Source organism: Phocoena sinus, chromosome 5 (assembly GCF_008692025.1).
Source record: "Phocoena sinus isolate mPhoSin1 chromosome 5, mPhoSin1.pri, whole genome shotgun sequence".
In the NCBI taxonomy this organism is placed as follows: Eukaryota; Metazoa; Chordata; class Mammalia; order Artiodactyla; family Phocoenidae; genus Phocoena; species Phocoena sinus.
Window position 1 is genome coordinate 67,475,030 of NC_045767.1, and position 27,895 is coordinate 67,502,924.

The 27,895-nt window shown below is 43.3% G+C and overlaps 1 long non-coding RNA gene across 1 annotated transcript; it reads left to right on the forward strand.

Annotated features, from left to right (window-relative positions):
* LOC116754707 lies at positions 1–26,895 on the forward strand. The gene is made up of 5 exons (XR_004350143.1): positions 1–337; positions 1,139–1,280; positions 4,714–4,811; positions 7,237–7,359; positions 26,764–26,895. It is a non-coding gene; the product is annotated as an uncharacterized LOC116754707 (long non-coding RNA).
* The last annotated feature ends 1,000 nt before the right edge of the window (positions 26,896–27,895 follow it).

Below are 27,895 nucleotides of genomic sequence, written 5' to 3' on the forward strand. Positions count from 1 at the left end.
ATGCAGGTAGACAAAAGCAACTGCTCTCTACTGCATCTTTGAGAGTGAATTAATAGCTCCTCTTTCAACCTTTCATAAAAGCCATTTCTGTGGGATAAGAATGCTCCCTAAATCAAGGAAAGAGCCTTCCTTGGAAATCCAAGGGAGAAATGAAATGACAAGGGACGAAAATCATGAATGTCAAAAGTGAGAGTCCAATGGTTTTTTGCCTAGCTGTCTCTCTTTTCTAGTTAGTGAAATTTAGGAGGATTGATCCGGACTTGTTTGTTCACGGACAGATACACCTGTGCAAACAATGACTTGGCTTGCTGTCAGCACACTCTGCTCTGCAAAGGAGGTAATGCATTTTCTGTAACATGCATGACAACAGCTGTTACTTAGGTTACTTCCTCTTTAAAGAAAGAACCTAGTGGTTTTGTTTTGCTTTTCTCTCCCATTGGGACCCCAGGCTTCCCAAGAAAGGTCATCCATGAATTTGGAAGATAAGAAACAGACCCATGGGTGTGACCCCCATCTCCATCCTGAACCTGGGGGGCATGTGTTTTCAGCCTATTGAAACTATCATAGGTGTTTCAGATTTCCAAGAACACCGATATGGTTTCAAGTATATAGATTTGTTTTTCTGTGGAGTAACATTGAAAGAGATCCTATTTTTTTTTCTAGAAACTTGTAAGCTTCTCCATGCCCCAGGTGTCTCATTTTTGCTAGTAGAAGGGTAGCGTGAGTGTTGTTCTGAGTAAAAGTTTGGGTGGTACAATGCAGAATTTCAAAGTTGTGGGCTGTGCTAACCATCTATTATCTGTGTGTCTGAGAAGTAGAGAGCGTAGAATAGAAGTTAGGGGTATGATGAACTCTGGAGCCAGTGCCTTGGGTTTTATGTTGGCTCTTCCACTTACCAGCTGTGTGTTCTTGCACCAGTTACGTAACCCTCAGTGCCTTGGTTTGTCCATCTATAAAATGGGGATAATAACAGTGCCCGCTTGGCAGCATTGTTCTGAGGATGAAAGGAATTAATACGTGGCACATAAACAGAGCCTGGCACACAGAAAACACTCGGTAAACATTAGCTCCTATCGTTGTCTGTATCATCACTGGATATAGTCAAGTGAAGTCTTTTGGGTGTATCTTAATCCCAAAGGAACAACTGCCCCGGAGAGGGAGCTGTGAAGCTTACGCTCCTCTGCTGGCCTCTCCCCAAGCCCCGTGAAGAGCACAGACCTTGGAACCGGCAGCCCCGAACCCAAACTTAGGCTCCACCACTTACTGGCTCTGAGACATGGGTAAGTTGTGTGACTGCGGGCAGATTTGGCATGCCTGTGGGTTCCATTGTCCTGGATTGTGAAACCAGGACGGTCACACTCCACTCACTGCTCTGCTGGGTGGGCAGGTCAGGGAGATGGTGTTTGCCAGCTGCCCCAGGCCTGAGGTCAGCAGTGGTGAGTGGCCAGCGGCTCAGATGCATCCGTTCTCTCCTCTTCTCCCCACCGGTAATGTTTCAGTAAACGGAAGCCACCTACAATGCACTGTGACTTGTTTTTAACAGTCTCCCGTTTTGTCTCTGTCTTGCTCTCAAGATTTTGCTATTCCGGATTTCAGAAAATAGTTCAGTTGCCAAAATTGGTTGAATGAGCTACTTTTAAAATTAGTCAAGTGATACGAAGTATCGCTTTGCAGAGTGGTTCTAGCAGTTTCCCTTCACAGAACCATCCTATTAGAGAGTGTTTTGACAAAAGGGGGAGGCTTTACAAAATTCACTTTATGAGCACGCCTCTGACCGTCCACACCCGGGAAACTTCGTGTTGTAGAAATCTCTTCCCTTCCCTAACAAGAGCATCACAGGAAATCAAGACGTGGATCGTCGTCAGGAAATCTTAGTGGAGGCATCCAAAGATAGACGTTAAATTTATTATCATTATTCACTTCAACGGTGAGGTCCTTCTTGGACTACTCGTTTGGTCCTATCTGGACGGCCTCAGGTTTCAACCTCAGCTATTTAATTGCAACTCAGTTCAGTAGCTCATGTTTATGGATAAATGAGCAAAACAGCAAAGATCAAAAGCAAAAAATAAAATTACTACGGAATTCAATATTTCAGAAGCTAGAGCCGGGTAAATGTTAGTGAAGTGTGGCGTTCAGAACGAAAGTCCTGCACTTAGGATAATATGCCTAACAAGGAAATGAGATTGACACAGCAATTCTCTGTTCTTGTTGTCCCCTGAGGTTAGAGATTATGCAGTGCATGTTTCTGTTTTTAGCTTCTTTGGTAATTCCGATGGTGAGAGGCAACTCTGCGTATTTGTCAAGGTTGCACTCCTGCCAGGTGATGGGTCTTTGAGGTAGTGCAGGAAACACTGTTCTTATCTGAGCCTTGAATTCTATCCCTCCCCACCCTGGTTCCCCTGTGATGGAGGGCCCCCTTCCCATGGCTGATTTCTTTATTTATGCTCAGTTGCCAGGGAATTCCACAGAGGAAACATAAGTCTATCTTAACCACATTGTTGCTGTGAGAAATGTTGAAATGGGTGTCCGGAAGACAACATGTTTATGTTCTTTATTTGATATCTCATTGTAATCCTGAGGCCTTTTAATACCAATTGAAGGTAGCCTAAGAACAGGAAACTATGGAACATCAGCATGGATTTGAATGAAAAATAAACTAGTTAGGTTTCTTTCATGACAGAGAAACGTGGGTTTGGATCCAGTGCCTCTTTTTTTTTTTTTTTTTGCAGTACGTGGGCCTCTGACCGCTGTGGCCTCTCCCGCTGCGGAGCACAGGCTCCGGATGCGCAGGCTCAGCGGCCATGGCTCACGGGCCCAGTCGCTCCGCAGCATGTGGGATCCTCCCAGACCGGGGCACGAACCCGTGTCCCCTGCATCGGCAGGCGGACCCCCAACCACTGAGCCCCCAGGGAAGCCCCCAGTGCCTCTTTGATAATAGTTATTGTAGCTGAGTCCTTGGGTTGAAGTGGCATCAATAAATTCAACTCAGGCCAGCTGGAGGAGCGAAGGGCTGTATCAACTGACATAGCTGGTAAGGTTGCAGGGGTAACAGATTCAATGCAGCAGTCAGGGCTGTAGTCACTGGCACCAAAGTGTCGGTGCTGGCAGAACTCCTCCCTCCTCATCCGCTCCTCAGCCCTGCTTGTCTTGGCTTCTTTGTGAGTCGCCCTTACTCTCTCCTATTGAAGATCTATCCTGTCCACATGTCAGAGCACACAGCCACCCTCAGCCTCAGCTTAGTACCCAGGCAAAGGGAGCTCCTTTCATCCAGTGCTTGTAAATCCCAGGCAAGAAAGCAGATTCCCTCTACTTTGGGACATAGGCCCACCCCTAGACCAGCCAATCTCTGTGGATGGATATTATGATTGGTTGACCTGGGTCTGATGCTTACTACTGTAGCCAGGGCAGAGGGTGAGTTCCCAGGAGAAGAGGGATGCAGTAGCTGTTGTTGGAGTCCAGGACAGTCCATCCATTGGCTGTCTGACATGCATATCTTACAATCACGAGAATGTATTCATTTATCATGACTGTACCTATGTTCAACGAAAGCACACTCACATACTCTCCTGAGAGAAACAACCTATTGTCACACCCAGTTATTACATCTACCTCCAAGGGTAGCATTTCTGGGCAATGCCTTTTCCTCTAGGTCAAGTTCAAGCGTGGCTCTTTATGGTCTGGCCGCCTGTGACTAACCATCTCCAAATATCCAGCAGATAACCGTGGAGGTAAAAGAAGATAAATGCAGTTAGAACTCCTGGTTAGAAAAAAGGGGAAAATGGAGAGCAAAATGCAGCAATCACTGGTCCTTAGCCTTTTCCATATCCTGCTAGATTGACAAGGATAGCAAGCAGTCCTTTCCCTAGCAGCGAAGCCTCTCCAAAGATCCGGTCACTTGAACTGAAGTGGTTTTACTGGCAAGCTTATAGTCAAACAATAGGATGGGTATGGTACATTAGCTCAGGGAGATGCCGAAAACATACTCTGATCCCCAGCATCCATGCCATCCTCAAACCGCTCTGTTTATGGGTTGGGTGATGGGCTTGGTCGTGTATTCCAAAACCCGAACCGAGCTTCCTGGCCTGCGATTCAGGATTTGGATGACAAAACATTAGCTTTTCAGGTACTTCCTTTTTCACGTGAGCCATTTGTATTGGAACCTTTCTACAATATAAAACATACTTCTCTGCCTCTTAAAATAAAATACGAGCAATCTGTATTCATTGTGAAAAAGGAAAAAATACAGATGAAAAACAGAAGTATCACCTGTAATACCACGATCCGGAGAGCGACTGTAAACACTTGACTTACATTCTCCCAGATGGTCTTTGTTAGTACGTGCATCGTGCTTGTGTGTATGCTTAGCAAAAATGGAAGCATGTCAGACAGCTTGGCTAAAAGCCTGCTTTCCTCCTCCTGCTTTGCTAAAAGGTGATAGGATGACTCAGGAGAGAGGGAAGAGAATTGGTTTTTTTAAGTGCCTGGGTATAGGCACATTATCTCATTTAATCAGGACTGTGAACCCAGCAACATAGGAATGTATAGTGGTCCCAGCCCAGGACTCAACCGCTGTGCCCTGCCTGGACCTCCCTCTGTCCCCTTTTCCTCATCACTCCTGAGGGTTAGTTCCCCTTGGAAGAATCTCTTTTCCTCCAGCCTTCCCTTCTCTTTCTTCTCTCTGTGACAGAGACCCTTGATGCTTTCTGTTTGCAGCTTTGTGGGAAGCTCTTCAGGAACATTTGAATGATTTGTGGAGCTAGTGGGATACAATATGTGGAACCATGACTGTCCTGGAATTTCTAGGACCAGAGGTAACGCTCGAACATCAGAGTAAGTGCTTATGGTCCTGGTAGATAGGGCATACTTCAGTCTGGGGCTGTAATCCCTGGTTCTTTCATCAAGACTGAATTTTAGGATTTGGGTCAGATGCAGTCTTTTTGTTTTTTTTCCTTTCTTCTCCCCTCAGGTTCCCCTTGGTCACTGTACCCCCAAACACTTGCCTGGACCAAAACTGAGTTCTGAGTATAGACCAGACACATGTAGAACCTGACTTCCTGTGGAGAGGCAACTCTATACTCCTTCCCGTACTACCCTGTGCTTCTCTGTAGTATGTTTAAAAAGACAGAATGGCTGTTTTCTGCATCTTTGCAAAATGGCCTCTCAACCCAGTTTCGAACATCTCAGTGGGAATGTTGAAGTTGAATTGGTGGACAGGTCGGACCTCTGGAAGTTTATCTTCATCTTTTTTGGGAACTTTAGGTCAAATATACCCAGTGCCTGTACTGCTGCCGCCAGAGGGATGTTTTCTAAAGGGAAGTCGGGTCACGTCACTGCTCTGCTCAGATCCAGAGCGGTTTCCCCTCTCACCCAGGCCAAAGCCCACACCATGCCTGCCAAGGCCCTTATTATCTACCCCGCTTGTGCCTCTTGTTCCCCCTCTCTGTCCCCACCCTCCTGTGCTCACCGCACTCCATCCACACCAGCCTTGCTGTTTCTGGGGCACTTGAGGAGCTGCCCCAGTTCAGCGCTGGCTGTTCCCTCTGCCAGCATTCTCTTCCCCGCATATCCACACGGCTTGCTTCTTCAGCTTTTTAAAGTCTTTGATCAAATTCTCCATGTGATGCCGCGGAGCGGCTGCGCCCGTGAGCCATGGCCGCTGAGCCTGCGCATCCGGAGCCTGTGCTCCGCAACGGGAGAGGCCACAACAGTGAGAGGCCCGCGTACCGCAAAAAAAAAAAAAAAAAAAAAAATTCTCCATGTGAGTAAGCGGACCCCGAGTGAGAGCAAATCCTCACTTCTCACTGAGACCATCCCCACCCTGCCCGCGCACTCGCTGACCTTCTGCCTGCTTCCTCTCCAGACTTTATACCTACTTTTTTCTGCTTGCTACCTTCGTTTGTGGTGTACCTCCCCTCACTAGAAAGGAAACTCTATGGAGACAGAGAGTGTTGTTCATTGCGGTATCTCCAGCACCTAGGACACTGCCTGGCTCGATAAATATTGGTTTGAATGAATGAATTGAAGGCAGTTTCCTCAGAGCCTCAATGATCATCACCTAGAAACCCTTCCCCCACTTTTAAAACTAAATACAGATGTCCACTCATTAATGGAATAGATATCTTTTTGTAAGTTGGCTATGAAATCAAATCTGTTTGCCTCTTGATTTTCGTTATGAAATTAAAGATGCACTTCTCTGAAAAAAAATCTCCCTGGAGATTAAACAAGGATTAGGAAAGCTTCCAAGCCTATGACATTCTGGGCATGATTGTCATGCTGTGTTTACTTGCTGCTTTGGCATTCACCAATCCGTTCCTTCCACTTGCAGCCCATAGTGGCAATTCTAATTAATGCTGCCTCTCTCTCTCCAAGGAGGGTTTTTTTTTTTTTTTTTTTTTAAATGCTAGGCTCTCCTCACTCCGTATCAGACAATGTTCTGAGCTTTCCTCTCGTTTCCTTCTCTTAAAGCCTAATGTATAACGGTACTGTCCAAGGTTATCAAGCCGTCCATCTTACAGTTGCAAATGAACCAGTTTAGATTCCCTGTTCTTACCTTCGCAGAGACCACCTCACCTAACCGATATTTCTTGGAGTCCTCAAAGGGGAGCCCCACAACTTGAATGTCAGCTATAGACACCATTTGGTGTCCACCATATTCTTTTTCTCTTGCTTTGGCTCTTCTGAGTTGATATGCAATGCCAAAGACATCTCTTGGAGGACTCTCAGCGTTATCACCAGTGCAGGTGGTGTCCACTGGGGGCTGCTGCTTCCTGATGCTCCCAAGGCTGCCAGGCCTCTAGAGTTCTCACCGCTGAGAAGTGGAGGAACGACCTGGTGCCAAAGATATCGCTGCATTTGGTCCTCTGGGCATTGAAAAGCACTGCTTGGGTTTTTCTTTTTGGTTGCTGTTTGTTTATTGTCTGCTTGAAGCTTTGGAGTGATGGTTGACTTGACTTCCACCATTCCTACAAATGTTTCAAAAATCTTAAGGTCAACTTTTAATCAGAACTCAAGCCCAAGATTCCAAGCTGTAGGTGCTTGCAAGGATTTGAACTATCCCATTGGGGAGGTTTTGGGAATGAGAGCGTTGAGAAAATGATGCCCATCTTGCTCTAAGGATTGCTACTTTTTTCTTGTGTAGCAGAACATGTTACCCCAATGAAGCTGACTGTTGCAAATATCCATGGTAGTGTCAGCACATAGCTCACGTTGTGTTCCATTCATTCCTTTATTCACCAGATCCACTGAGCACTTACTCCATGCTAGATGTTGGGGAGACAACAGTGAGTGATACAAACATGGCTCCTGCCCACCTGGAGCTCACCTGTGGTCCAGTAAGGGAGGCAGATAGATAGTACGCAGGTAAGTGCACATTGATTACAGATGAGTTAAGACCATTAAAGGAAAAGCCCAGGTTAACTGAGATTGTATGGGGAGGGGTTAGTGGGACAGCCTCCTGGGTTGTGGGAAAGGGGTTCTGGGACAGCCCCCCGAGGACTGACAGAGAGGGAATCTGAGACCTGAAACATGGGTCAGAGTTACATAGGAGTAAAGAGGTGAACAATTTTCCAGGCTGAGAAAACAAACAAACAAACAAAAAATTTCTTAAGATCAAGTTTTCAGGAATCTATAAAATATGTAAAACATTAAATCATCACTAGCAAAGTGGCTGACTGCAGCATATTAGCTTCAATTTAAACATGGGTTGTAGTAATGTCCAAAATAACCCATCTTATTCCCAGTGACTCGGGACACATTTTCTTTGCACCTGCTTCCTTCTCTGACAAAACCTGTGTTAAGTAAAGATTAATGAGAATTCCAGGACTCTTTGGTTGAGCAATTTTTTGGTCTAGTTTTGTTTATTTAAATCATTTCCAGGGAATTCCCTGGCAATCCAGTGGTTAGGACTCTCACTGCCGAGGGCCTGAGTTCAATCCCTGGTCGGGGAACTAAAATCCCACAAGCTGTGCTGCACGCATTCCCCAACCCCCCAGAGAAAATCATTTCCAGAATCTAGTCCTTTGCTTAAGCCATGGAATTTTGTGGTATGTTTCTTAAAGTGGTCATCAGCTTTGTGCTTTGGTTGGCTGGACCAGCCCATGGAAAGTCCCTAAATGTACATATAAGGGAATCTCTGGATCTGACACACAAATGAAGAAAAAAAAGATGTTGCATAAGGAAGGTGCAGCAAGAATTTCAGTAAGGACACCTTGGATATCAGACCGCGGTGATGCGGCTTGATGATAAGCACATTTAGTGCTCTGTACACGGGTATAAACTGTTTCTGGGAACTGACATGGCCTTTTTGGAAGAGGGTGAGGTAGAAGCAAGAAGCCAGGGATCCCCCTTTGTGTGGAGCCTTTGGACCTTTCATGAATCATGGACCACAACCTTGGTGGATGCCAGGAAGAAACATTCAGCAGCAGCCTTTGCTTTTTAAAATTTATTTTTCTTTATTTTATTTTATTTTTTATTTTTGGCTGCATTGGGTCTTCGCTGCTGCGCACAGCTTTCTCTAGTTGCGGCGAGCGGGGGCTACTCTTCGTTGCGGTGCGCGGGCTTCTCATTGCGGTGGCTTCCCTTGTTGCAGAGCATGGGCTCTAGGTACGCGGGCTTCTGTAGTTGTGGCACATGGGCTCTAGAGCGCAGGCTCAGTAGTAGTGGCACACGGGCTTACTTGGTCCGTGGCATGTGGGATCTTCCCAGACCAGGGCTCGAACCCTTGTCCCCTGCATTGGCAGGCAGATTCTTAACCACTGCGTCACCAGGGAAGTCCCAGCCTTTGCTTTTTGATAGTTCCTGAGGCTTGTGAGTAAAAAAAAAATAATCTGCATTCATGAGATTCATTTCCACCATTCACAAACCCATCTCTGTTTCTTCTGAATCTAAGCCTAAGACACAAAATATGGATGTCTGAGCAACTTGTACTCTTGGGTGTTATGTAAGTGATACCTTCAGTGTCGCTTTTTTATGCCAGTTTTGGCAAAGTTCCCATATTTGTCTATAGAATAGTATTGACTTACACATCCCAGTTTAAAACTACCTCATGAACCACGCATAGGTGTCTCATTCATTCATTTAATCAGCATATATGTTTATTGAGCACCTCCTATGTGTCAGGTGCTGTTTTATGGGCTGGTGGTGAACAAAACAAATTTTTTATCCTAATGAGCTCACACTTAATTGAGAGGTGCAGTCATTGAATAAATATATACATAAATAGAGAAATATGTCAATAATATAAGTGCTAAGAAGAAAACATGATAGGGGATAGAGAGTGACAGGGGCAGAGATGTACTGCTTGGTACAGGGCAGCCAAGAAGATCTCTCTGAGACGATAGCATTTTAGCAGAGACCTGAAAGAAATAAGGGGAGAAACCACGTGGTTTTGTGGGGGAAGAGCATTTTGCACAGAGGGAACAGCAAATGCAAAGGAGCTGAGGAACGAGTATGTCTCACTTGTTCAAGGAATAGTGAGCACAGTAGTGGGAGTGGGATAGGGCACCAAGCCAGTGGTGGGCGGGAGGGAAGATGTGTTAGGACATAAAAGTCTGAGAGGTAGTCAGAGGCCAGAATAAGTCGGGTGAGGTACGGACTTCAGGTTTTAACCTCTGTGTGATGGGCAGCCGTTGGAGGGTCTTGAGCAGGGTCTGACATGATCCCACTTAGGTTCTATTCAAGGGATCCTGGGGGTGGCAGAGACTTTTGCTGTCGGGCTGGGAGTGGTTGTTCCTAGAAGGGCTCCAGGTCTCCCACCTCTCTCTAAACCAGGGCAACCTCGCTTTGATGTATTTCACATATTTGGCTTCTGGGTAGATTTTTTTTTTTTTTTTTTTAAAGAAAGATTCTCATTGTTTCAAAAACTTCCAAAAATTATTGTTTTATATTGCCGGTGATATTTATAAAAATGGGTGGCAAGTAGAAAAATTAAAGTAGTAGGAAATGAGTATCTCATAAATTTTACTCCATTGAGAAGACAAAAATGGAACCTACTATGAAGACAGGGGTGGTCAATCTGAACCTCAGCTGGACCATCTACATTTAAAGCAGTTGAATTGTTCCTTTGTGTTAACTACAGAGGAAGAGAGCAAAATTAAAAGTGAGGATTATATAGGGTATTTATAATACTTTTTATTAGGGTGGGAATAGAAGTCTGCTCAAAACGAGTGGCTTCTTCACATCCATCTTTAAGAACACATGTGTAGTTAAGACAGGTATTCCCTGTGCAGTGCAAAACTGAAGTTTAAAAACACGTGCTGTTGGGCTTCCCTGGTGGCGCAGTGGTTGAGAGTCCGCCTGCCGATGCAGGGGACACGGGTTCGTGCCCCAGTCCGGGAAGATCCCACATGCTGCAGAGCGGCTGGGCCCGTGAGCCATGGCCGCTGACCCTGCGCGTCCGGAGCCTGTGCTCCGCAACGGGAGAGGCCACAACAGTGAGAGGCCCGCGTACCACAACAAACAAACAAACCAACAACAAAAAACACATGCTGTATATTTACAACATTTTAAATAGAACTTGTCATTTTTGCTTCTTTCCCTTTGTATTACACTGATGAGTGGAAAAAATCTAATGTTTGAATTTTTAAGAATTGATATTTTAAATTGATATTTATTTTCATGAATTTTAAAATTTATTATCTTAGAGAGGTGTTATTAAGTTGTTGCCTGACACTTATTGAGTGACAACAATATGATAGGGTCAGTGTTTTTAACGCGATTGATTTAAAAAGACATAAATTCTTTAAAACTCAAAACCTCAGTAAAAGTACGTCATTATTTAAAGGAAGCCTGCTCTCTGCTAGCCTCTGTGTTGAACATTTTGCATGCATTAAATGTTTTAATCCCGATAACCACCCAGAACCGGGCATTATTTTACCCACTCCACAGATAAGGAAACTGAATCACAGAAAGTAAAGCGATTGACCCCGAGTCATGAAGCAAAGGGGTGGTACAGCTGAGCTTGGGGGCTGGATCTATCAGCCTCACGGCCGGCCCTTCTGCTGCTGCAGGGAACCATTCTCCCAGGAAGGGAAAGGTGGTTTGTCTGGAATACTCTAGATGGGGTCTAGATCTAGGTGTCAGAGAAATTTCACATCCTCCGTGCCTTTGAGAAAACGTATCTTTACTTGAGCCCATGGTCCAGTGACCACATAAATGCTGTTTCTAATGCTCTGGGTTATGGAACCTTAACATATCAACATTTTGGGGTTCTTTTGGGGATGGAAAATGAAATTTGAAATAGATTTTTTTAAGTACATAATAAAACCTCAGAACTTTGATATCCATAAAATAATGCTAATGGTTCTTGCCAGAAAAGTGTGTCACTGGATGTGAATCCGATATTGAGATACGTTTGTCAAAATCTTTCTCCTCAAGGAATCAAGGCATCTAGGAATATCAGTCCTTAGGATGTTCATTGCTCTAATAAAGTTATTCCATGTTCCTGCAAACATAAATGCCTAGTCTATAGTCTTTGGATTTTAATGTGTAATAAAAATGGAAATAGATTAAAAGTTAGATATTAACACTAAAGGGGAAGGAACAGACATAATTGTATGAATGCACTTAGGTCACAATGTGTTCATTAAATGCTGATGGAAGCTGACGTTCTTCAGATGGAGGAATCAGTCTGAGAAGGGACTAACATAGCCCCAGGGTCAGTTGTCTTCAGTGTCCGCTCTCTGCCTTCTCTGTCTCCGCTGTCTCTCTGCCTCTGTCTCTTTCTCTCTCTCTTTGTGGCTTTCCCTTCATCTTAAAGTAAAAGAGTACTAGGGTAACCAACAAAATTACAAGAAGTAGGATAAAAAGTGGGGATTTAGCCCAGTAATTTGAAAACATATTATAAGGTTACAAATAATAAAACAGTGCTTGGCCAGGAATTAGGCAGCAGATAACACATCAAACTAGAAGGTCAAGAATCAGATTTACTTCCAGATGGGTAAAGGGAATCAGAGTCAATCAGGAAGTGACTGGATGGATTTTTCAAAAAATAATTTTTTCTATCATTTTCTAATTCCTTAGGAAAAAAAAGTGACAAAGTATTTTCTCATTGCTTACATCAAAATAAATTCCATTTGGAGGAGATTTTAATGTAAAAACAAAACTCCATAAAATATTAGAAAGAAAATAAATATCCTAAGCTGGTAAAGGGCTTTTAAAGCATAACTCTGAAGTAGAAACAGGAACAGGTTGATCGATTTTATTAAATTTTAATTAAGAACTTGTATATGATTAAAAATATAATACCCAATTGAAAGACATGTAAACTTGGACCAAAATATGCAATTGTATAACAGTTAGTATCATTATTATATAGGGAGGCCTTATAAGTAGAAAAGATCATTACCCCAATATCATAGTTTAACAGAATGATGAACAGAAATTACTCTGAAAAAACAGCTGTTTAGTAAGTGCTTAAGAAAATACTTTTAATGTCACAAGTAATCAAATAGATGCATGTTGAAGATTTTTTTTTTTTTTTTTTTTTTGCTTATCAGACTCTCAGAGATTACAAAGCATAATATTTAGTCTTTTCTGGGGTATAGGAAAATTGACACCATGGATAAGAGCATTATATAATATTTCTGGTGAAAAATTTGGCAGTGTGCATCAAAAACTTTTAAAATGTTTATAGCTTTCAACCCATTAATTTCACTCAAAGTATTTATCCTAAGGAAATAATTAGAAATGTGGACAAAAATTTGTACAAAATATTTATTATGGCATTAAAGATCATAAATATTGAATGCTATAAAAATTGCTCATGACAAAATTATATGTAAAAAAAGATGATCTCAATTTGATTAATTTTCTCCACAGGGATACTGGAAGAAAATAGATCAAATTGTTAATAGTGATTATCTCTGGCATTTTAGGTGACTTTTGTTTCTATCTTTAAACTTTTGTGAGTTCTCTGACATGTCTACAATACTCATGTATTTTCTCCACACTTAAAGGAGAAAAGATTAAATGTTAAAAAAAAGAGTTCCTTCTCTTTGGCTTCAGACAGATTTTGAGCACATCCTCCTTGGATGGCTACCAGTTAAACTATCAGTCTTTCGTGTTGCAGTGTGAATTAATTTAAGTATCTTTTCCTTTGTAGCTAAGAGAAGGGTCCTTGACAAAGTAGTCAGAGAGGGGAGGCAGACTTAGGCAGGCTGCTTTATCCCCTAAGTGCTTTTGCCTTTATGGACCCCTTCTTCCAAAAAAAAAATAAAAAATCGTATTTTAGAATTGGGTTGATATGTAGGGGAATATAATCCAGGGTAGATTATATTCATTTTTTTCTTCTGATTTGAAAAGAAATTAAAACAATTTTGTGGGCTCCTGAAAGCATCATAGCCCTAAGTACTGTGCTAACTGGGCCTTAATAGAGGAATCGGCCCTGGGCCCCGGTGTGAGGCTCAGGGGTGCAGGAGCCGGGGGTGGGGAGGGGCACACAGAGGATTCTAAAAGGCACATTCTACTCCACTGAGTGGCCTTGAGCATTTCCAATTTATTTGTTGTCTTTGTGAGAAGAATCCAAATTTCAGGCTCCCAGGGAATGCTTTCTAAGCCCTGTAGTGAATTGTGCATGACATTTTCAAGGCCTTTAATGGGAAGGCGTGCTAGACTCTATGTGAATTTCTGATTGGGGGTGGGAGTGGTTCACAAAAGGCGGGGCGACTCCCAGGCTTCTGACCAGGACACCTGGCTCTGTGGTGGTGCCAGTCTTCAATGTAGAGGTCATGAAGGAGGAAGATTTCTATTTGGATATGTTGAACTTTAGGTGACTTGGGACACAAGAAAGAGGTGGAAAGTACAGTCGTTGGGATGTCCTAGAACTCAGAGGGGAGAGGCGTGCTAGATTCATGGGCTTGAGACACCAAGGAACAGGGGGTGGATGATGACACGAGCATGGGTGAGTGACTGGGAGAGCAGTGAGAAGAGAGGTGACATAAGAACAGAGTTCCCAGAATGCTTCCAGAGGATTCGGTGGAGGGCACCTGGGGGCAGGAAAGAGGAAAAGCTCAGGCTAGTGATGTTGACACTGAGAAGGGATACAGTTCCCAAAGGAGGATGTGATTCACAGGTTTAAAAGCCACAAAGAGGTTTAGCAAGATAAGGATTGAAAAGTAAGACATTTAAAGGTTAAGCAGTTGTTGGCGACCTCGCTCAAAACATTTGGTGCCAGGCCAGATTAAAGTGGGCTTAGGAATATACGGATGGAGAAATAGAAAGATGACTCTTTTGAGAAGCTGGCTGTGAAAGGGAAGAAAGAATTCAGGTCATAGTAGGGTTATTATTGTTCTTAAGCTTTATTTATAAGAAAGGAGATAGTAGAGCATGCTTATATACTGAGGGGGTAGGAGAACGTTGTGGGTTGAGTTGTTTTGCCTGAAATTCATATGTTGAAGTCCTAACCTCTAGTACCTTAGAATGTGACTTATTTGGGTAAAGGGTCTTTGAAGATGTCATTAGTTCATATGAGGTTATACTGGTGTAGGATGGGCCCCTAATCCAATATGACTGGTGTCCTTATATGAAAGGAAAACTCGGACACAGGTCTGCAAACAGGGAGAACTCCATGTGAACACAAAGGCAGAGATTGGGGTGATATGTCTACAGGCCTAGGACCACCAATGATTGTCAGCAAACCACCAGAAGTGAGGGGAGGGGCCTGGAACAAGTCTTTCTCTAGCACTTTCAGTGGGACCATGGCCCTGGCAACAATCTGATTTCCAACTTCTAGCCTCCAAATCTGTGAGACCATACATTTCTGTTGTTTCAACTAATCTGTTCATGGTACTTTGTTCTGGAAGCCCTGGGAAAGAGAGAGAGAAAAGAGGAGGAGAGGGGAGGGAAGGGGAGAGGAGACCTAAATAAATCCTAACTCGAATGCTCTGGCTAGGTGGTATTGTCAGAGCAGCATTCTGCTTACGGACCACCATAGGAAATATGTCAAAGAATACATGGAAGTGCCTCCGAACCAACTAAGCGACATGAAGAGGGCTACATCCGGTGTTTTGGTTGTATCTCTTCAGTCAAATGACCTAGAAGTCATTTCTACACACTGCTGCTGGAGACACAAATCCTTGTGAGTTATTTTTCTAATTGATCATTTCTCTGTTATATAAGTTCAATAAAATCTAGCATCACAAAGCATAATTCATCGTGCTCTTAGAGATAATAGTTACAGGAACTTGGCAGTATAAATCTTGGTAGTATTGACAAAAAGCGTTTATGTAGATATTTCCAAATACCTCAACTTGAGCAGAAAAGTGGGAGTGAATAAGTAACAAATTGCACTCAAATTTTAACAAATTGATTTCCACTAAAATCAAAATGAAAAAAGATTCATATCTTGGCTGAACATTAATTCTTATGCTCTTTATAGAGGGCCAGATTAATCTTTAGGGTAAAATTCATAATTCAACCAAATAAAAATTACATACATCAAGAAAAAGAGCTAGAAATGTATTCAATGAAAGGCAGCTCTTTCTCAACTCTAACTTGATCTTCATTTATTTACCTTTGGGGAACAAACGCATTATCAGACATTTGCTACCTTATTTACTTTGTAAATGACTTCTGATAATGTTGTTTGTGTTAAAAGGATATGAATACTATGTTGAACAGGAGAAAGGCTGTTCCATGTTTATGGATTGCCCAGGAAAAGCTGCGTCTGAGAAGAGGGCATGTTCCATGCTGGAGTATGAGGTGAAGAGGGGGAGAAAGGAGCAGTAAACAGACACCGTACAACTTGCTAAGCTTTGTGGCCTTGGGCAAGTCACTTCACTTCTCTGGGCCTCGGTTTCCTTATCTCTAACACAGAGTTAATCAGACCTACTTCACTATTGTATGGGAAACGTCTAGAGTGTCTGAGGCAGAATAAAAGTGCAGTTAATGTTAGTAGCATCTCTTTTATACCAGGATCTGTAATGGGAGACAGTGTGGTATTGTGGGAAACAGGTGAGTTTTGGAATAGGCTGGTCTAGATACAGATTTTAGCTCAGCTTCTTACTAGTGTGTGGTTGACTGTTATCAAGTTACCAAGCTTCTCTGAGTCTCTTTTTCTTCATCTTACCACTCTTATTTTGTAAAGTTGTGTATTGATTAAATGAGACAACATAAAAGAAAGCATTTGGCATAGTGACTCTCAGGGTCACTGCTGGCCTGTATGACATCTTCATGTGAACTGCAAAAATCAACCCCTTCCCCAAGTGATTTGACTTCTGCCTATTAGAAAGTCTTCCTAATATACTGATAATTAGAACAAAACACTTTACGGCTTACAGTAATTTTCTAGAGCCGTAGCAGAATACCACAAGCTGGGTGACTTAAACAACAGAGGTTTATTTCTCACAGTTCTGGAGCCTGGAAGGTCACGATCAAGGTGCCGACAGGGTTGGTTTCTCCTGAGACCTCTCTCCTTGGCTTGCAGACTGCCGCCTTCTCACTCTGTCCTCACATGGCCTCTCTGTGTGCTCACATCATTGCTGTCTCTTCCTCCTCTTATAAGGATACCGGTCCTATTGGATTAGGGTTCCATCCTTATGACTTTATTTAACTTTAATTACCTTGCTAAAGGCCCTATCTCCAAATACAGTTACATCGGGGGGGTTAGGTCTTCAATATATGCATTTGCAGGGGACACAGTTCATGCCATAACACTGTGGTCTAGCAGAAAATTGTCAGAATAAATATGCAAATCTATGGTATCTACACTTTGAATGTGGTGCCTTTGTGCAGAGTGCAACTTAGGGAGCCTCCCACAAGGCTGGCACATAGGTGCTGATTTAACGCATATTTCCTCTTCTTCCCTCTGTCTCCTGTCTCGGTCTTCCTTTCCTCCTCCCAGGCATCTGCAGATCTTGCAGCCTTACCTGAGTAGTTGTCATCCTGAATGGGGTTGTACGACCCCCCCACGAGGAGTCTCCGTTGGGAGCAAATGTCACTTGAGTTTTCCTGCCTCCACACCTACCCAGAGTCAGGGTTGATATTTCTACCCTATGTTTCTCTTTATCCCACTGCCTCCTCATCTCCTCAAGCCAATCTGTGAGTGTGAAACTTGAGGAAATCAAAAAGGAGCCCCTTAGCAGGAAAAAGCAGGTGAGCTCTAGGGAGCAGTAGCTAAGCAAGGAAGCAATTGGTGAAAAGGGACTGATGCTGGACAGGTGCTAAAGAGTCTGCCCTTTCAGCTTAGTTCCACCATTCCTATTCACTCCTTGAAGACTTTTGTCCAACGGTCTTTCTAGTCACCCCTATGCTTGTCAGCACTGATGACTTCCACTTCTAAGAGTTGATCCATCCAACACCTGAGCCAGTGACTTTCATCTCCATTCCATTGCAGCTACCAGCCCAGAAACCTGGGAGTCATTCTTGATTTTTCTGTCTCCCTTACCTTCCATATCCAATCCATCACTAAGATTTTGGGCTTTATCTCTGAAGTATCTTTCCAGTTAGTCAACATCTCTCCATTTCTACTACCATCAGCTAAGTGCAACCACTTAGCTGCACCTGGACCACTGCTCTTAACCTATCTTCCCAATTATATCCTTGCAGCTCTCCAAACCACTTCCCACCCAGCAGCCACAGTGGATGTTATACAATGAGAATTTCATCCTTCCGTTTCTCTGATGCAGACTATTTAGAGACTTTCTGTCGCTTTTGGAATAAAAGCTGAATGCCATTCCATGTCCACACAAGCCTCCCCTGCATGGTTTAGCTCCTGCCATATTTATCACCCTCACTTCATGCCCCCTTTCCCCTCACTCACTCACATCACCTTTCACTTTTCTTCAACATGCGTCCTTTCTTTCTGAACCAGGAAGCAGGCTTTCACCTGCAGACACTGAATCTGCCAGTGCTTTGATCTTAGACTCCCCAGCCTCCAGAGCCGTGAGAGAGAAATTTCTGTTGTTTATGAGCCACTGTGTTTATATGTTTCTGTTGTTTATAAACCATGATGGCATTCTGTTACAGCAACCCAAACAGACTAAGACAGAAATTGGTGCTGAGAGAGAGGTTGCTGTTGTAACAGAGGCCTAAAAGTGTGGAAGAAGCTTTGGAAGTGGGTAATGGAAAGAGGCTGGAGGAGCGTGGAGATGCACGCTAGAAATACATCTGATTCTGATGCGGATTCAGAAAGAAAAGAGGAGAGCTGTAGAGAAAGCATCAGTCCTCCTAGAGAATACCTAAGTAGTCATGAACAGAATGTTGATAGAAATATGGACAATAAAGGCCTTTTTGATGAGGCCTCAGATGGAAATGAGGAACATGTTATTGGAAACTGGAGGAAAGGCAATCCTTGTTGTAAAGTGGCAAAGAACTTGGCAGAATTGTGTTCCTGTTCTAGTGTTTTGTGGAAGGCTGAACTTGAAAGTGATGAAATTGGATATTTAGCTGAAGCAGTTTCTAAGCAACGTGTTGAAGGTGTGGCTCGACCCCTCCTGACTGCTGATAGTAAATGCCAGAAGAGAGAAATGAGTGGAAGATGGAATTGTTAAGCAAAAATGAACTAGACTTACAGATTTGGAAAATTCTCAGCCTCTCCATATCACAAAAAGTGAGAAAGCGTGTTCAGGAAAGAACACTGTGTGGCCAACTGACCACTGGATTAGTAAGTGTTTGAACCACGGACCTAATCAGCCTTCTCGATAGAAGCCAGGTGTTATTCTTCAAGACGAGGGGGAAATGACCCCAAAGGCGACTCAGAGATCATTAGGACTGCTTCCTTAGTTTCAAAAGGGGGGACCATCGCCTTGCTTTCAACAGGCCAGGTGACCTCTTCCCAAAGCTGTGGGGGCAGGGCCATCCTGAACCTGGGAGGCCCAACCCCTGCCTGACAAAGTTTCAGGGACAGGATCACTACTCCAGTGGGTCCAGGAAGTGGGACTCCTGCCCCAGTGGGCTTGAAAGGCGGCACTTCTGTGCCAGTGGGCCTGGAGCACAGAGAACTGAGCTAAAGAGGATTATTCTTGAGCTCTAAGATCTCATGGAGTTTGCCTTGTAGTTTGGACGTATTTGGGACTCATTAACCCTTTCTTCTTTCCTATTTCACCCTTTTGGAATGAAAATGTCTGTCCTATGCCTGTCCCACCATTATATGGTGGAAGCACACAGCTTGCTTGGTTTCACAGGTTGGCACATGAAGAGTAATCTGCCTCAGGATGAGTCATACCTCCAATCTCACCCATATCTGACTTAGATGATATTTAGATTGAGACTTTGAACTTTAGACTTTAGAGGTGTTGCTGGAACGAGTTAAGACTTTGGGGGCTGTTGAGATGTAATGAATGTATTTTCATGTGAGAAGAACAAGAATTTTGGGGGGGCCAGAGGCGAACTGCTATAGTCTGAATATTTGTGTCCCTCCAAGTTCATGTGTTGAAACTCTAACCGCTCACTGTGATGCTACTAGGAGATGGGGCCTTTGGGAGGTGATGAGGTAATGAGATTAAAACGGACCCTCGAGAGCTCCCTCACCCTTTCTGCCACGCGAGGACACAGGGAGAAGACAGTCATCTGTGAGCCAGGAAGCAGGCTCTCACTAGACACCAAATCTGTCAGCACCTTGCTCCTGGACTTCGGTCTCCAGAACTGTGAGAAATAAATTTCTGTTGTTTATAAGCTACCCAGATATGGTATTCTGTAATAACAGGCGGAACGGACTAAGACACCTTCCTTGGGGCTTTGATACATGCTGTTCCTCCGTCTGGAATTATCTTCCCTTCAATCTTTGTTAGGCTGATGCCTTCCCAACTTCGAAGTCTCTTCGTAAATGTCCACCCGCTGGCGGGCAAGAAGGTCTTGCCCGCTCTTTGTCAAGCGTGCCTCCACCTCTCTTACTCTCTCTCACAGCGAGTTCTTCTTTGCCTTCGCAGCATTGATCACAATGGTAATTTCATATTTACGTCTTTGTTCTTGTTTACGTCTGGCTCTCCCACTAGACTGTCAGCCCTGTGAAGGCAGGAACCGTGTTGGGTCGTCCTCCATGGTGAGCCCAACACTTAGCGTAATGCTTAGCACCTAGGAGACACATTTGTTGAAGTTTTGAATGAATCAGCTGTTAGATTTTGGTTAAGTCAGTTATCAGTTCTGAACTTAAGCTTCTTCACCTGCATTCCCTAAAGTATCACCCTAAGATTTATAAAATGATTATGAGAAACTTTATGAGTCATTATGTTTTTAAAACGACATGTTTCCATTTTAATTAGTACCTATTAATTCCCTGCTAGGAAAGGTGAGGAAATTAGCACTCCCACTTCTTTCCACTTTCCTCACCCGCCTCCCGTTTTTGTTAGTTATATTATTTTATTATATATTGGCAAAGTTTGTAACATTTACACCTGCTTTGTATCTCGAATTCCCTCAGTTACTTAATCTTAGCTTTCTATTTAAATGGATTAACTGCTCACCATCTGTATCAATTTACATTCTTGGTTTCAAACAACAAAGACCAACTTTTGTTAATTTAAGCAGAAAAGGAATTGATCAGAGGGATGTTGGATGACTCACAGGTGGGAAGGCTGGGGAATCCTGCTCAGAGCTGGGCAGGAACTAAGGGAGGCCGAGCAGTGAGCAAACTCGGCTGGGGTCCTGCCATGTGAGCATCAGGTTAGGATGCACCGCAGAACCCCCTCCCTCACTGGACCATCCCTCCCTTCCTCCTTTCTTCCCTCTTCCTTCCTCCTTTTCTCCCTTCGTCCCTCACATTTCTCCCTCCTCCTTTGCTGTAACGTGCGTCGAAGCTTTCTTGTCATCTCTTTTCATTTTACTTATGATTAATCTGAGAAGCTTTTCCAACCGGTATCTGCTCTTGTGCCATGTGGATGAATTCCCCTGGACCCTTCCCTTCTACTGTGTCCGAAACCTTATCATTTCCCATTCTGTGTTTGAAGGCTGGGTGTTTTGTTTTCTTTCCACCTTTTTTTTTTTTTTTTAAGCCTTGGGAGTGGACAAAAAAAAAAAAGAGGGCAGATGAGGCTGAAGATGTGGGAAATCTCCACCAGAAAACCCATGCTTTGTTTTGTATTCTAATTTTGTCAAGTGTACTTTATGAGAATTCACCCCAACTAGTTGGGGTAGATCACATTCTCATGTGCTGTGGTCCCTGAGCTCCAGCTTATTCCACCCGCACAGGTCCTAGATCCACTGAGTGGTCCTAAAGCCTTCATTTCTGGCAGAGACAATGGCCCCTGGGTGTCTCTTCCTATTTCATTCATCCATCTATTTTCTGTTCTCTCCCATTTCTATTGGGAGACATTTCTATTCCCTCCCGATAAGAAGAGGGAAAATATGAAGGTGTACCCTCAATTCACTTCTCTCCTGATTGAGAATAAAGGAGTTGCAGTTTACGATTTTTTTGATTCCCCGTTACTGCATCTGGTGGGCCAGGGGTGGGTGATGGTATGGCTGGAGGGGTTGGGGGCCAAAGGTCATATTTGGGAGCTATGCCAGGTCAGAAACTTCTGCTTCATTCATTAGCTGCCCTCCCCTTGTTTGGTTGATATCGGTGAAATTTCTGCTAATTGTTTGACTTTAAGGATTGAAGGGGGAAAGTCTGTCCATCTTCATTGGTTCCAGCACCCTGATAATATACCCCCTATTTGCTTAATCTGATTCAAGTTGGATTTCTGTCACTTGTGAGCCAAACTCTACTAACACATGGAGTGCCATAGGTGCAGGAGGCAGCCTTCTGGTCAACAATGAGAGACCCAACTTGTATCTTATCAGCTCTCTACCCTTTTCTGCTCAGAGGTGGGTCATAGGGAGCCTATGACCAGGAGCATCTCTTTCTCCAGGGGCAACATTGGGTTGTTTGCTTAAATACTCAGTTTGCAATCACATAAAACTATAATGTTAAGCTTTAACAGACCCAGTTTAGACTGGATCATTTTAAGAGTAGCTTGACTGTTAATTTTATGTGTCAACTTGCTTAGGCCATGATAGCCCAATATTTGGTGAAGTATCAGTCTTGATGTCTCTTTGAAGGTATTTTAGAAATGTGATTAACATTTAAATCAGTAGGCTTTGAGTAAAGCAAATCCTCCTCCTTGATGTGGGTGGGCCTTATCTAATCAGTTGAAGGCCTTAGGAGAAAAAAGACTGACGTCCCATGGGAAAGAGGGGACTCTGCCTCCAGACAGTCTTCAGACTCAAGCTGCAACATCAGCCATCGCCTATGTCTCCAGCCTGCTGTCCTGTCCTACAGATTTCACGGTTTGGGGTTTGCCAGTCCCCACTATTGCTTAAGCCAATTTCTTAAAATTCCCCATATATATGGGTACACACACACACACACACACACACACACACACACACACACACACACCCTAATTCAAGTAGCAATTACTGAACACCTCAGTCACCACAGATTTTCAATGTATCTCCTAAGGGGCAACTAATTTTGCCTGTTGCTGACTCCTGTAGGATTTGCCAAGATGAGTTTGCTGCAAAGGGAACAGGCAGGCTCTGGATTCAGACCACTTCAGGCAGGTTTCAGTTCCCAGACCTACCACTTACTTGCTGTGTGACTTGACAGCTTCTGCACTCTCCCTGTGCCTCAATTTTCTCATCTGTAAAATAGGACAGATGCTTGGATGTACCTTGTAAGGTTCTGTGAGGATTAACTGAGATAATAGATGCAAAGCATTTATAACAGGTTCTGATATGTAGCAACTTCTTAATAAGTTTTGGCAATTATTACAGGTCCACTGTAGTCCCATATCTGAAGCCTACAGAATGTATACTGTGTGTTCCATAACACCACCAGCAGGGGCTGGGTGGCCCCTCATAATCAAATTCACTCATATTTCTGCAGTGAAATCCACTAAGAGGAGTAAATAAAGACCACAACCTATTAGCTGTGGTCAGTTTTTGCCACCGTATGAGTTCAGGAAAAACTTGGTTTTCAGAGCTCTTTAGATTTTGGAATTGTGGCTAAGGAATTGCAGACCCACATCACACGATAATGTTTTCAAGATTCCCCCAAAACAAGTTGGCTTGCTGGGTGAGCTTGTTTAATATTTCCCACTTGAACACTGGAGCATGTCTATCACAAAAATAATTTTTGTTTAGGCATAATTGATAAAGAGCTATTTTTTAGGACTCAGCACCGATATGAGTTGCTTCTGGAGACTGCTCCTGGTTTGCCAGATGAAAGCTGTGCCCTCAGGGTAGAGAGGATGCTTGTCTCCATGCTGTGCTGTTTGTCACAGGGTGGAGGGTGTCCTTCCACTTCACACCAAGTCCTCCCTGTTCCTTACACAAGCTGCTAGACTGAGGGACCAGACCTGCCATGTGCTGGGAGGAAGCCAGGCTCTTGGTGGGATGTGGGAGAATTAGAGTCATACTCCTTTACCCATTCAACATATATATTTTTGAGCACTTGCTCTGTGCCAAATATGCGAAGCTCTGTCTATATAGCATTTTATTATTTATCAAGCGCTTTCACATCCATTGCCTCTTTTAGTAATCTGATAAGGAAGATACAGTCAATGGGGTTATCCTTGTTTTATCGGTGAAGCAGCAGTCTTAGAATGTTTGTGTCACTTTAAGGCACAGGTGTAGCTGACCTGAGACATAAAACCCGGTTCTTCACTTTCTTCTTGCACTTTGTGAAACTAGGGGTGAATATCTATTTTTGAACCCATAAAGAGTAAAATGCTCGGCAGCTGTTGGTGCCCACAGTCAAAACAGGATTTGAAGAGCTTTGGCAAAACGTCTCATGGAACCTGTTTCAGCTTAAGGTGGATAATCAGGTATTTCATGTTATATGGGGTTACCTTGTGCTTTGGGTGGTGTGCTGCATCACCCAGATCCCCTCTTCAGGACGGAAGGGCTTAGTTCCTTAGCTACTGGGAAGGTCGTTGGCTAATGTCTGTCTCTGGGAATTGCCATCAGGTGGGGAGAGAGCCCCACTCCCGCTCTGGGGGCAGCCTGCATCCCCTGATGCTGATATAAAAGCCCCGTCCCCTTCCCCTGACTGGGGACAGCTCTGAAGGTCCATTCCGCTCTACATTTCCTGTGGGGTTGGTGAAAGGTCCTTATTGTATGAGAAAATACCCACTTCTGAGATTTCCTGTCTTTGTTCATTAAAAGCGAAAGGAAAAAAAAAAAAAATGACCCCTCTTGAAATTTACCAGGTCTTTTGGTTGAACTAGACACTGCCGTTTGTTGTCTCTTTTTATTTATGAACATTCACTCTAGTTTTAATTTAACTCAAAATACAAATAGCCAAGCCAACTTGAACCAATTTCACCACTGAAATTTTTGCAGAACAGAGAATTACAAGAGGAACTTAAAGGACAAGGCATTAGTCGGAACAGGAAACGCAGAACATAATAGCAGACTGGAATACTTTTGGTGATGATGCGTGGGGTTGAAATGATGTGAAAGGGAAATCATTTAACCATGGAAATTGAACAAAGGAGAATTCATGATAATGATTCCAGGCCTCAGTTTTCAGGAAAAGAAAATGGTAGGCATCAGAATAAGGTCACCCTGGCACATGTGGCGTTTTGGGTCCATTAGTCCATGTGCGTTTGGCAACCTGGTTTATTCTCTGCCAGAGCATGAGTTAGTTTTTATCTCAACAGTCCTTCTGCTCCTTTGAGGATAAAACACAGGCCCATTTTATGATATACTGCCAGATACCTCAGGGTAAGAGCTATCTTAGGGAAGGAGCATTTTCACAGACAAACTGGCGACTCAGTCTGAACTGGAGTTTCCAGGTTAAAACAGTTGCATTCACTGGAGAAAAGGAAGAGGAGGCAGGGCTGTTCTTGTGATTGTTTTTTCTAATACTTCCTACCAAGCCACTGCTCTGGGGTAATCACAAAATGATTTCACTATGGAAAAATGCAGAGAAAAGAAACTGGGGCTGTTTGATTGGCTAGTAATGAACATAAAGGACTTCATGCTCGTTGAATGGCAGATTGAAATCCAGTGTGTATTCATGCTGATATTATGGGGGTGGTATTGGATTAGACCACAAATTAGTGCTGGCATTAATGAGACGAAAGCTATAAAACACCGAGAGTTCCACTAACCATGATCTCTGATAGGGCCCAAGTGAAAGCACCCAGACCTTTCAGACAAGTCTTGTGTGAAAGCAGAGCCATCAACAGCAAAGAGACCTTCAAAATGGGGGAAAACTGGGGATTATATAAGGGACTGAAGTGGTGTTAGAAATCTTCGTTAAAAGAACAGAGCACAGCTGAATGGCAAACGTAGCCTTGCCTAGAATAATGATTTCTAGAAACAGACCCTGTTTAGATGCTACTCAAATGATCAGGGAGAAAGATTATGCCCCTTCCTTGTAGAGAAGTTAGTCTAAACAGGAACCTCTCTGTGATAATACCACTGTTGCTACTATTACTACCTATACACCTTATATGTGATATGTATTGTGATTTAGTGTTTAGTGCACCCTTGATATTTGTCATCCTGTGTAATCCTCACGATATTTTCACATTGATAGTTGAATCCACGTCTGTGCACCCAGTTAGCGTTTGAATTCCACGACTGCAGGAACTGGGTCTTATTCATTTTATGAAAATCCTCCTCTTTCCGTTTAAGTGTTCACGTATAGGTAATTTGTTTCAAAGAACACGGCCAGGTGGAAAATCTCTCTTTCCCAGAATTTTTGGGATTGCCTGGCATATAGAACAAACACTGTTATGACAAAATTATGTCATATGATTAAATTAAGTTGATAAATGAGCAGAAAATACCATGTCACATTAACACGGGTGGATTGAATTTGCACACAGAATTCCTGGATGACCTCAGTCTGCAAAACTCATCCACAGCAACTGTCACTGTATTCCCTTTCTCAAGTATGCTAGCAAGGTCTTGGTGAACACGTGTGCATCTCTATTCAACCTCCTGGTGTCCTAGAACTCCATCAGTAAGCTTTCAGGAATTCTTCTCAGTTTTGTCTCAGGTGAACCAGATGGAACCTCTCCTGTTGGTGCTACCCATGCCTATTTGTTGCCCATCATCCAGTGTTTTATATCCTGTCCCTCTAGGGAAGCCCTGGGTCATGAAGTAGCTATTGCCTGTCCAGCATGCTTTTTGTTCGAGGAACACATAGTGGTTGCTGTGTTGCTATGGGGGACAGGATTGGGTGGGAGAATTTATTTCATTTCCCTGATGGTCACCATCTTGGCTGCGTCCTTCCACATCATTTTCCCATATAGCTTGAGAGTTATTTCAGTGCCTGTTAAGTCCTTCAAGGTCTTAACACCATCCTTTAACCTGCTTTTTGTAGTCCGTCCTTTCTACTAAAGTTTGATGTATTTGTGCCCAGCACAGGGCCTGACATACAATATATGTTTATTTAGTAAATGTTGAAATGAATGCAACTACTACCCTGTGAGAGAGAGGCCCTTCCATATTCATTGTACATATGAGGGACAATTAAACCAAGAGAAGTTGCATCAACAATCTTAGATAAAAATTTACAGCTGGGAAAACCCTTAGAAATGAACCAAGCCTCCCAATCTCATCTCCACTGTTTGTATTGATAAGAAAATTAAATTAAAAGGGAGTTGACTTTGCCAGTATCTAGTAGTCAGGGGGTGGTTTAGTAAAGTCTAGAACCCTGAGCCATGGTCACTGTCTGTCTCCCCACATGTCTTTCTCAAGGGTAAAGACAGTAGACGTAGAGATGCTTCTGTGTGCGTCATGTCAATCTTATTTCAACATCTTTCTGCCAGGTATGGCATGACGATGGATTTTTACTTACGCTCCTTGATGACTGCCTGTCTTTCCATACAGAGAACTTAAGAAATGTCAAGGAAGCAGAGGCTGGAAGGCTTCCTGAACTGGCTGGTACAGAATCATAGAATCTAAAGGTCAGAAGAGGCTTTACATGTTCCTCAGGCCAGTCATGCTATGAAGTTTGAATCTCCATCTATGACTTTCTGCCAACTGGTGAGCCAGATTCTGTTGGAGGATTCATGGCCTCTCTCTTTGGGCAGAGCTGACTCTTAAGATCTGACTGAAATTCATCTGCCTGGAGCCTTCACTTGAGGTACAAGTCTACCCCACTGGGGACACTCAGAACAACTGAATTTTTGGCCCCCAGGGCTGCTCTTCTGACCTGGTGTATCCGTGATGTGTCTCCTACATGAGCGACATTTTTCTACCAATGTTTCCTAGGCTTTTGAATTCCAAGGCAGATGCCGAAAATGATATTTGTATGACACCCTGGGGTGAACCCGAAGCAAATTAGGGATGTCTGTCTGGGGATTAATGAAAAATTCATTACATTTCCTTTATAGCAGTACATAATTATGATACGAAAATAAAATATAAAATATTAGGGAGGATGTTAAATATTGAATTTGTACCTAGCTTCCAAATAAAATCTTTTTGAAGGTCTGACAGCAAAACTTAGCTTAATTCCATGAATGTAACCTTCAATATCGTGTTTTACGTTTGAAATGGCTACAGGTAATTCCTGATCAAGACTTTTTAATGACGGTTTCTTCAAATTTTTGGTAGTCGTGATGGACAAGAAGCTGTGATTTAAAATTTAATACCCTTTTTACAACCTTCAAAAATGGGTAATAGTTGAAGTTATAGTTAAAGACTCTCAAAGTAAAGCTTTTCCTTTACTTTCATTGACAGATATAATGTTGAAGTTTCTAATGCTGGTGAGAAAGGACTTCTAATCCAATTGAACTTTTTAAGTATTTCAAAATATGCTGAAGCTCTACTTTGCAGAAAGCAGGCGCATTGTTAGAGCGCCCAGCCAGTGGAACGGATGTCTCCTTCAGGGGTACTTAAGCTACCCAGGGAGGGAAGAAGTTGTTGTATGTGAAGAAAGGCTCTGAACAGCACCAGAACCACATCCACAGGGCCCCTGCCAGCCTCCCTCCCCAACCTCCAGCTGGCAGCCCCTAGG